A 16,912-nucleotide genomic window follows, 5' to 3' on the forward strand; every position below is an offset into this window, starting at 1 on the left:
ACAGTTTGATTAGCTAGAACAGGATGGAAGGCAACCTGTTTGTGGATCTGGTGCCTTCAGGATCAAATATCTTTGGAGAGTAAGACCAGTTACTTCTTAAATGAGGACTGTAAGTCACACTGCAAGAAGACCTTTACTTGTATTTGTGGATGTAGGCAAAAGAGTTTTCTTGTAAGTTCACACAGAACAATGTAATCCACAAGAAAAATGGCTCAAATGATATGTTCCACTAATGCTTCAATATTATTATTAATAATTATATAGTAATAATATGAATTCTACTCAACGTTAAAATGACTGCATATTTTAGATCTATCACATCATAGGGCAATACAGAGGGCTTTCTTCAATCACCTTATCAAAAGTAGCCAACATGACCTAGCAGTCTACATGTAGGTCATCTTCCAGGATTAATAACAAAGAATGTTAGAATATTCAGTAAGTTCTTAAAGTTGTATTTGGAATTCTTTTCTTCCCATGCAAAATGTGAAGGAGTCAATGATGTGAAGATTTTCTCTTTAATGTGGTTTTCCATATATGGTAGAGTCAAGAAGAGCCCCCAAGGGCATAACTCAAGTAATCACTTCATAAAAGGTAAAAATTTAAATATGCAGGAAGTATTAAAACAACATAAAATTTTTTAAAGGTATCAGTATTTTACAGTGTGGAACAGGGTATTACATTCTGGGTAGCAGTTTTGTAATTATCTCCTTATCAGAAATACTACAACCCAAAATGTAATTAACTGCAATTAGTTCCATGTGTATTCAAAACTATAGTTCAGAAATTCCAAAAACAAAAATAATTTCACATATACTTCTTGGGAAAGATAAAATATTTACATGGTTTAACAAAACATGATTTCAGAGTAAAATATTCAAATTCTGAGGATCAAGACCAGCTTAATTTTGTTAAAAATTTCAACTCTTACCCAAATACATCTGTCCAGTGCTATGTAATAAGAAAAACATCTGTCTGTTTTACATTAGCAATTATTGTACTTTTATTACCAGCCAACTTATTTTGTGTTGACTGTCTCAGCTGCAAACAATAAAACAGATGTGGCCAGTTCCTACAAGAGCTTTTATCTATAATCAACAAATTACTCTGCCAACTTTTCCTGCACTTTCTATATAAAAATGAAGGTTCCTAAGGTCATTTACTGCCTTATGTTAAGACACAAATGTTCTATTACAGTATTTACAATGAGGAAAAACAAACAAATAAGATTCACAAAAGAACCTGTGACAGTCTTAGTAAAAACACTTTTGTGTATAAAACTTACACTAAATGACTATGGCACACTTCATATAACTGTTACATGTCTGAAAGTTATTTGTGAACTTAATGAAAAAGAAATCATATTCACCCATTTATAATAAGTCCACGTTCTCACCTTCCTCAAAACATAGTTCCAGGGGCTGCCATTTTAGTAATTTCATGTATTTATTAGTGGATGAACAGCCATGTGGTAACCTCTAATATTCAACTGGTCTAAAGCTCTCTCTTCAGGGGTCATTATAATATTCTCCCTTTACAAGTTTCTTGACATTCTTACCTCATAAATGTCTCCTGCATTGTTTCTCCAGTATTTTCATCTCTACTCTTTTTCTGCTCTCTGTCCCACAAAGTAAAAAATTAATATATTTGTCTTGAGGGGAGTCAGGGATCATTTTAAATATAGTAGTATGGCCAATAATACACATTCTTTTACTTGAGATTCTAAAATCAAATGTGTTATTAAATAGCTTTAAGTCATAAGACAAAATTCTTTCCACCTGGTAGTTTTAGCTTACGTTATATATTGGAAATATTATATAATTTTTACTTTCTTTTTCTATTGTTGCTTATTTAAGTAAAAGTTCAATTTTAAAGAACTGCTTGCTAATTTATAACGTACTCAATGGAAAGTCTCTCAATATGCTAATAAATAAGAGATTAAACTCGTTTGGCAGTATTAATTGAGGAAATCACCCCAGATATATTAAGTAAACATAACTTAAATTTGAGAAATGTTAAATATGAGAATATGTTTTTAAATCTGCAAACTGGTGTAATTTATTGATGACTAACACGGTTCTGTTTTTCATCAATTACTGAATTCCAAAAGTCTTACAAATTTGGATCAGTTGCTTTCCTGAGTATTCAGTTATTCTTATAATTTCAAAGCTGATGTTGCTTGGAAACCTGCATAAACACTCCATGTCTTTTCAGAGAAGGAAATGAAAAACTCCTTGGCACTATTTTCTTTTTAGATGGAGAGAACTATAAAACTAGACAAAATATACTTTTATTTATGTAAAAGCTCAGCGCTGTTTACAAAAATCTTGGAGATATTTTTTAAAAGACAGGTTTGCTAAATTTTAATGTTAGAAAATAAAAAAAAATACTCACTTTATCAGCATATGAACCATATCATCATTTTATTCCTTCATAATTAGCTACATTTTATCTGAAAGAAACACTAATACTGGGTGGTAAACTGCATGTTTAAGTTTTGCCTTGAATTTAGAATCAAGGGGATAAGAGCTAAAAACAATTTGTCGTTATTTTTCAACAATACCTGCTACCTTCAAGTGGTCCAAAATAATTTATGGGAAAATCTACTTTTTAAGGCAATGTGGTCTTGCAAATGCACGATAAACCAGTGATGTGTATGTTATTAAAGAAAATCATAGGCACATCAGCTATATGAAAAAGTGGCTAATAACTCCCAAAATACAGCCATCCCAAATACAAGAGTCTGTATCAGAATCTTGGACATCTTGGAGACTTCAGAACTTTGGGGTTCCTGAGGATGCCTGGGTCTAGTTCACAGAAGAATCACCTAAGGTAAAGTCCAATGAGGTGCTATGGGCCACTGCAGCTGTGTGGCCCTAAAGAAAACTGTTTAAAACCGTGCATGGAAAAGAGAACTCTGCTCACTAGGTGAAGTCATGAGCTATGGTGCTTTCCCTGGAAAACACCCCCAAAGTCTGTTATATTTTCAATGACTGATACCAGGAGTCAATGGGCTAGCTGTGTGGTCCGAAGCCTGGCAGTGGGACAATTTAGATGACCTCGTTCCAGTTTCTATGGAGATGAGCATTATAGCTGCAGGTTGTACAAATCTCACATTTCTTGTTCATGATTCATGTTGATGCCCATGGGAAAGTACCCTTTGAGGATGAGCATCACCAGAATCAATAAGCTGATCAGACTTGCACTGCCTTGGTAAGGACCACAGCCACCTGAATACATCATTGCCCAGAGCATGGTAACCCATCTCCAATTTAGGATACAGCCGAAAACAAAACAAAACAAATAATAATAATAAAAAAAACCTTAGCGATTCTCTAACATGTAAGGTCAAGGATATGTGTGCTCTTGACTACCAACTACACAGTTAAGTAGCAAAGGGAACTCTGGAGCCTATAGCTAGGGGTACCAGACATGTCTGTCAAGTAGACCATATAGTTCTTAAGGATACTACTTGGCACTGACAGCAGTAGACACCTTCCTAGGTTGTCTATTGTCATCTCTATCCACACAGTAGAAGCAGGCCATACTATTCAAAGACAGACGGACTATTTCACACATGTCGATTTCTCAAATGTACCCAATCAGACAATAGTGTGGCCTTTAGAGTAAAACTACCCAGCAGTGAGCAGATATTTGAGACGTTCACTGGACCTTTTATGTCCCATATCATCTTCAGGCAAGAGGTTCAATGAAAGACAGAATAGATTCTCAAAGGAGAAACTAAAAAAGGTAACTAGAGCCTAAAAATGGCTTGGCTCCCAGAGGCATACACACTTAAGAAAGGCAGTCTGGGTTCTAACTGTGGCAATTCCCCAGAAGGGTTCCTTTTAGCTAAACAGAATGTTTAATTATGAGGTTTGAGGGGAAAGGAGAAGGCCCAGACTTGCTACAAAAGACCAAAAACACATGGTTAATCTTTCTCACACCACTTCCTCACATACTGTATCCCTGGAAAATTAGGGTGCTGGAATTTTCAAGTAGTAAAGTACTGGGGTTGGAAGACTCTAACCTGTTGACTCTTTTACTGTCCTGTTATGCTTGCTAGGTTTAGGCAGTTAGGGATACCCATGATAATGATGATGAATATGAGGTTACAACTCCTATGGTATTTCCGATGTGGCCTACATTTCAAGGAGCAAAAGATGTTCTAAGATGGTACAATGCATATTGTATATAATGAAGAAACTGCTAAGCCACGTAGGGCCAACTCCAGGCCATATAGTATGGGTAAGGTAGAGGGTGGATTAGCAAAAGAGTGAAACAATTGCTGCAGGGACTGATCATACTGCAGGGAATGAAACACATGGCTGTTGGAAGATAGTAACCCTGGCTGTGGAAAAAAGAATACCTTAGACATCGGCACACCCGGGGTGGGTAGAAGAAACATTAATATTTCTCAGCTCTTAGCCACCGAGCCAGTATTTCCCAGACTACTGCTTTCAGCTCAACTGTTGACCAATGAAGAATCTCAATCTAAGGAAAGCTGCTGATTGCAGGAGTGAACAAGCCACATAACAAGATTAATTTTCGGGACACTGTTATGATTCCCTTTAGCCTAATCCTACTATTGTTGGTGCCTTGTGGTCTTCTTCTAATACTTAAAGAAAGACAAACTCTTTTGTATATTCTTCACATATTAAAGCTGATCACTCTAAACTCTCTGGTCCAGTGGTGATGAAAAGTCTAGGAAGCCCTGGAGTTCCTCCTGGCCAGTTGAAGTAAGATATGTGTGATTGCCAACACCACTTGCTGTATCTCAATTTATGACGTGAATGGCTTGGCTCTGGATGAGGAGCTTGGCTAAGGTCTATCCAAAAAGTACACCTGATCACCCTACTAGGAGGCATATTTGCTGTCAGCCCCTAAAACAACAATTAAGTGTAGTATCGGATTAAGTGGTTATGCTTTTTTTTTTTCCTTTTTTTTTCTTTTTAGACAGAGTCTCGCTCTGTCACCCAGGCTGGAGTGCAGTCGTGTAATCTCGGCTCATTGCAACTTCCACCTCCCAGGTTCAAGCATTTCTCCTGCCTCAGCCTCCCAAGTAGCTGGGATTACAAGCGCCCACCACCATGCCCAGCTAATTTTTGTATTTTTAGTAGAGACGGGGTTTCATCATGTTGGCCAGGCTGGTCTTGAATTCCTAACCTCAGGTGATCTGCCCACTTCTGTCTCCCAAAGTGCTGGGATTACAGGCATGAGTCACCACGCCCGGCTGAAGTGGTTATGCCTTTGAGGAATTGTTACCTGATATGGGAAAGGTCAGGTGTTGGAGTTGAAGGGGAATGGCTCTATCACGATGCTCCAGCAATGGTGAGTGTATACTTATAGGCCACACAGTGAATGGCTTTAAATGCAGGTAATCTGTATCTTAGCAGAATGGTTCGTGATCCTCTGGAAAATGAGAGAATGGGAGACTATCATAAGACAGTTTCTCACAGCCTCCCAGGTTCTAATGAGGTATGAAGCTTTTTGCCTCACTCTTTCTAACCTTCAACCCCTTAGGGTATAGTGGCACACTATAAAAGTATTTAGCTGCACTCTAGAATTGAGTCTTCAGCAATGGGGAATCCTAGGACTCACACTTCAGTCATGCAGCCTTTTGTTTTTTTCATGTTGTCCTTTTCCTGTATGTGACCAGGACCTGGAGATGTGATACTTTTAGCTTCCCCTCCTTTTGCTGTCTATGTAAATAATAAACTATCTGAATCTAACAGTGGCTCATTTTTTTTTTCACTCTGTAGCCCAGGCTGGAGTGCAGTGGTGCGATCTCGGCTCACTGCAAGCTCCGCCTCCCGGGTTCACGCCATTCTCCTGCCTCAGCCTCCCGAGTAGCTGGGACTACAAGCACCCGCCACCACGCCCAGCTAATTTTTTGTATTTTTAGTAGAGACAGGTTTTCACCATGTTAGCCAGGATGGTCTCGATCTCCTGACCTCGTGATCTGCCTGCCTCGGCCTTCCAAAGTGCTGGGATTACAGGTGTGAGGCATGCACCCAGCCTAAAAGTGACTCATTTTCTTTACCAGCTGATTCTGTCAGTCAGGCTTGGCCTCGCACTTGTTTACCTGCTGCATGCTTGAAAAATAAGTTATGGTATATTCATCCTATTAAATAATATACAGCAGTAAAAATGAATGAAGAAAGTATCAAGCTGGAAAGATTTATCAAACATTCTGTTAAGATTAAAAAAGCAAGTATAATATGTTCATTAATATGTTCATTTAGGCTTACAAAGAAAAATACACCTACACATGTGCCTATATATAATATATATCAGTATAAATGTATGGATAATTATCTGAAAGCAAACAGATCAGATCAATAATACTTATCTCTGGGAAAAGACTGGAAGCATAGGTAAAATGTTACTTGAGCTGTTTATTCTGCATCTACTGTTCTTGAACTTTTCAAAAAATTATTCAGGAATTATCTATGCAAATAAAAGAGATCATTCAAAGGATGTTAAAAAGACTGCTTCCTATTACTTATGTATTAGAACCCATTAACAATTAAGTTTCTTATGTGTGTGAGGGGTTGGGAGGGCAGAAAAAAAACATAAAAAGTATGACTACTATGTGTAAGTATTAAATAAATAAATTACAGAACCAAACCTATTTCATCTAAATATCATCCTTTCTAAAATTCCTCAAGGCAAGAATGCTAAATACAATAATTATAACAATACGAATGACATTAACAATAATGAACATTAATAACCAAAAACAACACTTACTGAATATTTTGCATGTGACAAGTACTGTGAAGAGACATTAATATGTACATTCATTCTATATAGAACGTTAGCAGTCTCCACCTAAACCCACTACTAATAAGAAAGTCATTATTTTACAAGGCATGTTTTATTTGTTGGATGGGTACAAAAACTAGAGCAGTATTTCATACATAAGTCAGTACTAAATCTATCTTTAACTTCAGCAGAAAAAAATCCATCTACTTCTTCTTTATTTAGAGTCTGTCAAATGTGTGATGATAGCAATTTTAGATTTCCCTTAATTAGGCATACTTATTGATCAAATTTGTTTTCACACAATATGTAACATGACCTCAAAATGAACCATAGATCTAACCATAAAAATTAAGCTATAAAACCTCTAGGGGAGGCTGGGCGCGGTGGCTCACGCCTGTAATCCCAGCACTTTGGGAGGCTGAGGCAGGTAGATCACCTGAGGTTGGGAGTTTGAGACCAGCCTGACCAACATGCAGAAACCCCGTCTCTCCTAAAAATACAAAATTAGCTGGGTGTGGTGGCACATGCCTGTAATTCCAGCTACTCGGGAGGCTGAGACAGGAGAAATGCTTGAACCCAGGTGGCAGAGGTTGCTGTGAGCCGAGATCACGCCATTGTACTTTAGCCTAAGCAACAAGAGCGAAACTCCGTCTCAAAACAAAACGTCTAGGAGAAAATTTGACATTTGCAAGCATTTCTTAATATGCAAAAAGTAAGACAGGTTTTTAAAAAGCATTTACAAACTGGACTTCATGAAAATTAAAAATTTCTGCTCCTGGAAGGACACAAACAAATAAATGAAAAGGTAAACCACGACACAGAACAACACAGGAGAAAATATTCACAACACATATATCTGACAAAGGACTTGTATCCTGAATATTTGAAGCACTCTTATAACTGATTAGTAGAAAAACAATCCAATAGAGACAAAGGTTTGAAGAGTTGACAAAAGAAAATAAAGCGACGGTCACAAAGCACATGAAAACCCACTAAGAAAACAAAAATTAAAATCACAATGAGATACAATTACACAAATTACAATGGCTAAAATTTTAAAAAGACTGACGCCGCAAAGTACAGTCATGGTAAGGATCTGGACTAATTGGAGAGCTCATGAAATAGTGGCAGGAATGTAAAATGACACAACCCCTCCTGGTGGTTTTTCACAGAGTTGAATATTCCATGTGACCCAGATATACCATTCCCAAGTATTTACCCAAGATAAACGAAAGCATAACTCTGCACAAAGACTTGTACTCAAATATTCATAGCAATTTTATTCCTAATAGTCAAGAACTAGAAACAACTTAAGGTCCATTAATAGATAAATAAACTGTGTATACACACACCTAGACAATGACTACTCCTCAACAATAAAAAGGAATAAATTATACATGCAAAATCAGGGATGAATCTCAGAAACATTATTCAGAGCAAAAGAAACTAGACACAAGGCTACATAATGTATGCTTCTATATAAATGAAACTCTGGAAAAGTCAAATCTATAGTGACAGAAAACAGATCACTGATTGCCTATGGCAGGAGGGGGTTAAGGAAGGAATGTTGAAGTGAGGATGGATGGGAAGGATGGTCTGGCAAGGGGCACAACGAAATTTTTTGGCATGATGGAAATATACCATAGCTTGACTATGGTGGCAGTTGCATGAGCTTGTATTACTGATGTATGTAATGGGCAGATACTCGAAAATCACCTTTATAAGACATGTTTTACGAGACTTTTGTACCTTTTGAGGGCAGAGGGTATTTCATTTTGATATCCATATCTTATGAATGCCGGGAATACATTTGGTAAGAAACCACTTCAAACAAATTTCAAATATTATGTCTAAACTCTTTTACTATAAAATTCTTTATTTCGTTTTTCCAAATGAAGATGTACTAAAAACATCATAAATAAAACATGATTTTTAGATCACCATGCTATATGGTTCAGAAATCTTATTAGATTGTCTATTTTTTCTCTCCTAGCTATTAGATATATTGTCTATAATAGATAACTTTGGTTTCTAACTAAAAATGTGATCCTGACATTGATATTCCTATTCACATTTTCATGTTAATGATACAGTCTATGTAGAATATAATAAGTCTTTCAAATGAAATCAGAGCTATCACGTCTGAAATAAAGACAAGGAAAACGTTTTGTTCTAATACAACTGACAGGAAGTTAGAAGTCGTCTTGACTTCTCCCTCATCTACCGTATCCAATCAGTAAACTAATCTTTGGTCTATTTCTTTAGCATTTGTTTATATACAGTCTTTCCTTCATTTCTATCTCTATTTGTAGCCCTCGCTTAGGAGCCACTTACGCATTTTGTGGTAACGCAATGGGTAAGTGGTTCCAGCATTAACCACTCCCACTTCCTTCAGTAAAGTCCTCCCTATTACCATCAGACTAATCTTTTAAAAATGTGAATATACTGATGATAAACCCAGAATGAACATTATTAACAGTCTATCAATGTTTATAGGAAAAGGTACAAATTCAGGAAGAATCCATAATACAGCTTCTAATCTCTATACAGTACTCTTTCCTGACCAATACCTAAACTCAAGCTGTAATGATCTACTTGTAAATGTCTCAATTGTTCATGTATTCAACCATTTTTATGACTTTGTACACGCTGCCTGTATTCATGAGGAAATCGTTATCAGAAGTTCTGTTTAGATGTTAATTTCTTCTTTTCTATTTCTTATGTCTCTACCCTAAGAAAATTAACTTCTCTCACTACATGTTTCCCTGAGATTAAGAATCCTGGGAAATTCTTATCTTTGCACGCACAGCACCTGGCACAATGCTTAATACATAGCAAGTGTGCAACAAATAGTCCTGTAAAATCTTGATGGAGTGGACAACTCTCTGAGAACAATATAAATTATCAAAATTCACTCAAAAATAACCAAGAAATGAAAAAGGCCTATCAAATAAATATATTCAAATAAGCTCTGTGCTCAGACTGCTGTATGTGATATTTCAAACTATAAATGCAAAGAGAATTTTCATGCTACAAAAAGTATTCAATACTGAATATAAACTAGTCTATAGAGGAAAAATAGAATGTCTTTAAATTCACTTTTCTAATAACTAGCATAACTCTGATAATCAAAATGGAAAAAAAAGTCACACACAAACTCAGCCATACACAAATGTATGCATGAAGACATTAAAAATCATAACTAAATATAAGCAACTTAAACCCATCTGTATATTGAAAAACTGATATACTATAGTTAAATACAGCTTAATACAGAAATGCAAGTGTGGGCTAATACTTGGCAGTACATAAATACAACAAAACATATGTCCAAGATGTATGTTAAACATGTTTGTCCAAGATGACTGTTAAAGACCAAAAAACAAATTACTTCTCTATGATTAGGAAAAAATATCTGTCTGAAAACAACAGAAAATATGATGAAGGAAAACATTTTTGGCATTTGCTTTAAAATTGAAAGAAGCAATAAAATATGAAATAGAAACAGGTATAAAATTACTACTATAAAAAGAAAAAAACATATGATCACATAGAGATTTTATAACTGGGTAGAAAATGAACTGAAAGCAACAATAACATAACATTCAATAAAATCAATGGAAATAAAATAGTATAAAATTAATAATTATTCTATATGAGCAGGCTGAATAAAGGTCACTCACATAGTACACACACCCTAATCCCTAGAACCTGGGAATGTCACTTTATATGGCAAATGAGACCTGCAGATGTGCTTAAATTAAGGATCTTCTGATGGGGAGATTATCATGGATTATCTGAGTGAGCCCTAAATATAATCACGAGGGAGACAAGAAGGTTAAAAAAGGAAGTAGAAAATGTGACGACAAAAGCAAAAGGATGGAGTGATTCTTAAAAGGGGCTGAGAGTCAAGGAAAGGTAGAAAAGACAAGGAAAGGGATTCTTCCCTAGTGCCTCCAAAGGAACCAGCTCTGTTGAGGCTTGATTTTAACCCAGTAAGGCTGATTTTGAACTTTTGGCCATCAGAACTGAAACAGAATAAATCTGCATTATTTTAGGACACAAAATTCATGTTAATTGTTATAGCGATCAGAGGAAACTAATACACTACAGAAGCATAATAATCAGCTAAATATGTAAATAAAGAAATACTAAAAGAGCAACCAGGAATAATATTACATGAAATAAACAACTAGTAATTGCCTTAAGTGAAATATTTAGATATCTATATAGAAAAAAGCTTTACTGAGACAGAAAATAATTTTTAAAAACCTCAGTTCTTATAAGAAATCCTGGATATTGCAAGAATATCTTGCGCAGTTAATACTTTTAATGTTACTTTACTAAAATAAAAACAGAAATGGCTTATTTAGGAAGGATAAAGTGGCAAAATAATTTTAAGTTTGTAGAGAAAAAGAAATGTAGCAATATACCACAATAGTTTTTAAAATAAAGGACAACAGGGCCAGGGAATTATTATTCTAGCAGATACTTTACAATAAAGAGAGACTAAAAAACAACAATAAGTCAAATAAGGATTAATATAACAGTGGACCAGAATAAACAGCCCTTTCTCAAAAAACCCTGGCATATGTAAAAATTAAGCAAAAAATATAACATGATTATAGTATATATGATTATTCAAAAATTACTATCAGCAGAAACAGATGACTGGATAAAGAAAATGTGGTACATAGGCCGGGCGCAGTGGCTCACACCTGTAATCCCAGCACTTTGGGAGGGCAAGGTGGGCGGATCACGAGGTCAGGAGATCAAAACCATCCTGGTTAACAGGGTGAAAACCTGTCTCTACTAAAAATACAAAAAACAAAAACAAAACAAAACAAAAATTAACCGGGCATGGTGGTGGGCGCCTGTAGTCCTAGCTACTCGGGAGGCTGAGGCAGAAGAATGGTGTGAACCTGGGAGGCGGAACTTGCAGTGAGCTGAGATCACTCCACTGCACTCCATCCTGGGCAACAGAGTGAGACTCTGTCTCAAAAAAAAAAAAAAAAAAAAAAAAAAAATGTGGTACATATACACAATGGAGTATTGAGCCATAAAAAGAATGAGGTCCAGTCATTTGCAGTAACATGGCTGGAACTGGAGATGATTATGTTAAGTGAAATAAGACAGGCATAGAATGACAAAGACTGCATGTTCTCACTTATTTGTGGGATCTAAAAATCAAATTTATTGAACTATGGACAGAAAAAGTAGAGGATGGTTACCAGAGGCTGGGAAGGGTGGTGAATGGCTGGGGAGAAGGCGGGGATGTTAAATGGGTACAAAAAAAATAGAAAGAACGAATAAGACCTACTATTTGATAGTATAATAGGGCTACTATAGTCAATAATATCTTAACTGTATATTTTAAAATAACTTTAAAAACGTAATTGTATTATTTGTAACTCAAAGGATAAATGCTTGAGGGGAAGGATAACCCCTTACTAATGGTGCGACTTTTTTCAGATTGCATGCCTGTATCAAAACATTTCGTATACTCCATAAATATATACACCTAATATGTACCCATAAAAATGTTAAAAAATTAAAAAAATTTAAAAAGATATAGCTGGCATAACTAGATTACTATTTGGAAAAAATAAAGCGAGAACTTCTACTCTCAAAACCCCCAAATCTTAAATTCTATATAAATTAGAGGCATATAACATAAAAAATAAGATCAAACCATAAGTGAGCATATTCATAACCTCCAAATAAGAAAAGTTATTTTAAGCAAAAAACATAAAAGGGAAAAAAGGGGGGGAAAGATAATAGACTTTACTATGTAAAATTTTTTTAATTTTTTGTGTGATAAACATCCTAATAGTTTTTCGAGAAAGTTTTAGAGGGAGAGGGCATTCATGGAGAGGAATGGGCCAAGTTTTTAAAAGCACACAATATCAGGAATTAGAACATTTCATAAACACACACATACATACACTACTACTAGGAGAGTAAACTGATTTAATTGTTCTAGAGTATAATTTGGCAACGAATATTCAATGTCTTAAAATACTGTGCATACTATACTCATAATGACTCAGGAAATCCACTACTTTATGTTTAAGAATTTATCACAATGGAGGTATTATAAATGAACACAATAACTTAAATACAATAATGTGCCCTGTGTTATATGTATATTAGCAAAAAAGACTGAAACAAATATATAATAAAAGATTGATAAATATATCAAATGCCTAAGATGAAATAGTGTAGAAATTTTTAAAATCATGCTTGTGAAAAATGAAGTGTATATTATTTAAATATGCACATGGTAAAATGTTAAGTGAAGAAAAACAAAAAAATTATATATAATTTCTATTTTATAAAATATGTAATCAAACTAGAAATAAACTTATGAGCTATTTTTTATCTTCAAATACTTTCCCTAATTCACTAAAATACATGATAACTCTATATTCAAAAACATGTCAATTAGAATATTGGTAAATGGAAGATCTCAAATGGAAAGTTTTTTTAAATTTCAAAAGCTTCATTGTTTTGATTCTATTAAAGTGCAAAATTCTACATATAAAAAGCCATAAGCAAAAATGAGAGACAATTGGCAAAAAGGGAAAAAACACAAGTATAAGAAACAAATGGTTAATGCCCTCATATCATCCACTCCACAATATGTATTTATTACCCACCATATGCCCAATAATAGCCCCATACAGTACAGCAGTAAACAAATCAGATTGGATGCCTGTCCCCATGGTTCTTTCATTCTTACTGGAAAGAACAGGCAATAAGTAAGTAATAAAATAAGTTCAGACAGTGATAAGTGCTGTGAAGACCTTAAAAGACTATGAGGGGAGAACAAAGAAAACAAAACAGAGACAGTAATGTGATAGAATGTGAAAGATGTAAGAATGGATATTATATTAGGAAACTGGGAATAGCTCCTCTATGGACATGGCATTTGAACTGGAACATGAATGATGAACCTTCTCTCAGAGTCATGAGTGAAGATGTAGAGGAAGAGGGATCCAGAAATGGAGAACAAGTGCAAAAGCTATAAGGCAATATAAAAGTTGCTTGGTTGAGAAGTGTCCAGATTGTCTACAGCATAAAGGGCAAGGGGAAACTGACATAAGAGAATCAGAAAGACTCAGAGCCAAATCAAGTTGGAACTTTTAGATTATCTCAGGAAATTAATAAGGCCTTTCAAATCAATAAGGAAAATACCCAATATCCCCAAATAATCAAGACTAGAAATAATCCACAACTGAAAAATATAGTTGGTTAATACACACATTAAAATTTGAATCTAAGTAGTAATCAAAGACAAAGTAAAATAGCAAGATACAATTTTCTACCTTTCGAACTGACAAGCCATCAAAAATCATTGTTACATTCAATGGCAGAGAGGTGAGAAAATGACATAATGTCATTTATTTTAGCAAAACTAAGGAAAAAACTAATAATCAAAAATAGATGTGTAATTTAAAAAATTATACTACATTTTTACCATGGAAAAGTGTATGTCGATTAAATTATATTTCCAAAGAATATTTAATGTTTAATTATGTTTGATACTTTTGATTACCCCATTTCTAATCCATTTACAAATTCTAATAGTGCTCCTCCAAAAAACATCTTTCCTCTCACCATTTCTACTACTACAAGACTTACACTAAGACACCATAATTTCTAGCTGGGACCACGGCAATAACCCCCTAATGATGTTCTTGCCCCTCACTCCTTTCCCTTGTTCATCTTCTGGACAGCAGGCAAACTGATTTCCTCAGTGTTAATCAGTTCATAACACTCAACTACCCAATGTCTTCAAATTGTAATTATGGTAAAATTTTAACTCCTTACTATGACTTACTGATCTGGCCCGTACATTATCTTAAAGACCCCAACTCCTGCCACATTCTCTTTCTCAAGGATAGCCAACCCACACAGCATTTCTTTCTGTTCTCTGAGCATGCTAAGCTCATTCTGATCCAAGGACGTTTTTCTTTACTATTCCTGATGACTAGAATGTGACTTTTGTCGTCCTCATCCTTTAGAGTTCAACTCAAATGATCCTTCTCACTATCCTAGCTAAAATATACCCCCAAGATATTTTATACAATGCCCTTATTTCTTACATTGTATTTATGCCTCTCTAAAATTACCTATTTATTAGTGTTACACATCTCCCTCTTCTTTTACAAGAATACAAACTCCACAAACATAGAGACTTTCTGTATCCCCAGCATGCAGGCCAGTGCCGGGCACACAGTATTACTAAATAAACACTGAATGAAGAAATGAATGAATGAATGATGAATAAGAATAACAGATTATACAAATAACAGAATGTAAATTACATTAGGTTCACTAAATGCCACAAAAATTGTGATAGTTATAATATGAAAGCAACATACACCAACGTTAATATAAATACAGACAAATCTGGAAAACAAAACATACAGGTTTCAGACTTTGTTTCTAAATAAGACAAAATAAAATTAAACTGACTTGAAAAGTTCTTTTCCAAGAAAATAACTGAGACACCAGAATATAAAAAGTGGATTTATAAAATTAAGAGCTCTTATGTATATATGTGTGTATTTATAGATAGATGATAGATGTAGACAAAGATATATACACACATACTAAAAGAAAAAGAGGAGAGAAATGGGAAGAAAACAAGATTATATTAATCAAAGCATTCAAAGTTATACACTGAAATGATATTTTGAAGAGACTACATTTAAAATGTTATCTTATTTTTATATAACACTGACAACTCAAATAATTTAACTAAACGTTCTAAAAGCAAGGATAAGCATATATTCAAATCCAGTCTGATATGAATGACAGTACTTTTGTAATAAAATTTTTCAGAAACTAGTGATTATCTTCAAAGACTATAATAATAAGAGGCAAAGTAAAAAAAAAACCAAGCTATCTCTAAAGTTCTAGCACAAGAAGCAAAAATAGCCTGCTGCAGAGTTACTCTTCTTAGGAGGCCACTGTGTCCTCTTACTAGCATAAATCAGATCCACCCTCAGACTAGTAGTTGGGTTTAAGTCTTCTGTAACATTTCAAAGGAAGCTTGTTTCCCATTTGTATTTTATCTCTAAAGGAACCACAAAGAGACTAATGTAAAAAAAGAGACCTAAACAATTAAATCAGGGGTCCCCAACCAGCCGTCCCCCCTTCCCCCACACCCCTTCCCTGACCTATTAGGAGCCTGACCACACAAAGGAGGTGAGCCACAGGTGAGCAAACATTAAGCATTACCACCTGAGCTTGGCCTCCTGTCAGATCAGCTGGGGCATTAGATTCTCACAGGAGTGCAAACCCTATTATGAACTGCCCATGCAGGGACCTAGGCTGCGTGCTTCCCATGAGAATCTAATGTCTGATGATCTGAGGTGGAGCAGTTTCATCCTGAAACCATCCTCTCATGGAAAAATCGTCTCCCACAAAACCAGTCCCTGGTGCCAAGAAAGGTCGGGGGCTGCTGAATTAGATGACTTTTGCCACAATTATTTCCTCAAAAAGGCATGTAACCATATTTTTTAAAATGGAAACAAAAAGACAACTCAGTTCATCTAAATTATAGTAAAAGCATACAAACCAGCATGTACTAGCATACTGTAAGTAAAGTTTATTTTCACATTAGTAGGAAACCAAGTGTTCTTAATAATTATTCAGAAGTCATTAAAGGTACTTTCCTGGTGGTGTTAACACTAATAAGAGTATCATCAAGTTGGAATAGTGTGTGATTAATTTTAAACTGTGGCACTGATCTGACTTTCAGCAATCCATTCAATATTTTTAAGACTTAAATACCAGGAATCAACTACTTCACAATTAGTTGAGTGAATTCAGAAATGATTTATGAGACTATCCTCCATGGAAAGCAAAAAGGTGAACAATACGTGCTTTCCACTCATAAGTAAATACAATGTACAGAAAGGTAAAACTAGTGCACAAATCTATTTTTAAAAACTTATCACTTCTTGTGGTAAGTAATGAGCCAGAGTTTTATCAACAGAGATAGAATAAAGCATACTGATTCAACACAAATCTTAAAGGCAAAATAATTAGGATCCAGAAAAAAAAATGGATAATATTTAAGCAGAAGGAGAGGAGACAGTCACAAGTATATGGTGAAGACATAAGCAAAGAA

General features: G+C 35.0%; 1 protein-coding gene across 6 annotated transcripts in view; it reads right to left on the reverse strand.

Annotated features, from left to right (window-relative positions):
• NOVA1 (NOVA alternative splicing regulator 1) overlaps positions 1 to 16,912 on the reverse strand; it is a 152,856-nt gene that overhangs the window by 79,424 nt on the left and 56,520 nt on the right. The window contains exon 1 of one of the 6 annotated variants that reach the window (XM_058429891.1): positions 5,266 to 5,376. The exons of the other annotated variants lie outside the window; for them this stretch is intronic. The gene's annotated coding sequence lies outside the window, so the exon portion shown is untranslated. Of the gene's footprint in view, positions 1 to 5,265; positions 5,377 to 16,912 lie in introns of those variants that run through there. 6 annotated transcript variants of the gene reach the window in all.

This window comes from Hylobates moloch, unplaced genomic scaffold (genome assembly GCF_009828535.3).
Source record: "Hylobates moloch isolate HMO894 unplaced genomic scaffold, HMol_V3 SCAFFOLD_16, whole genome shotgun sequence".
Classification (NCBI taxonomy): domain Eukaryota; kingdom Metazoa; phylum Chordata; class Mammalia; order Primates; family Hylobatidae; genus Hylobates; species Hylobates moloch.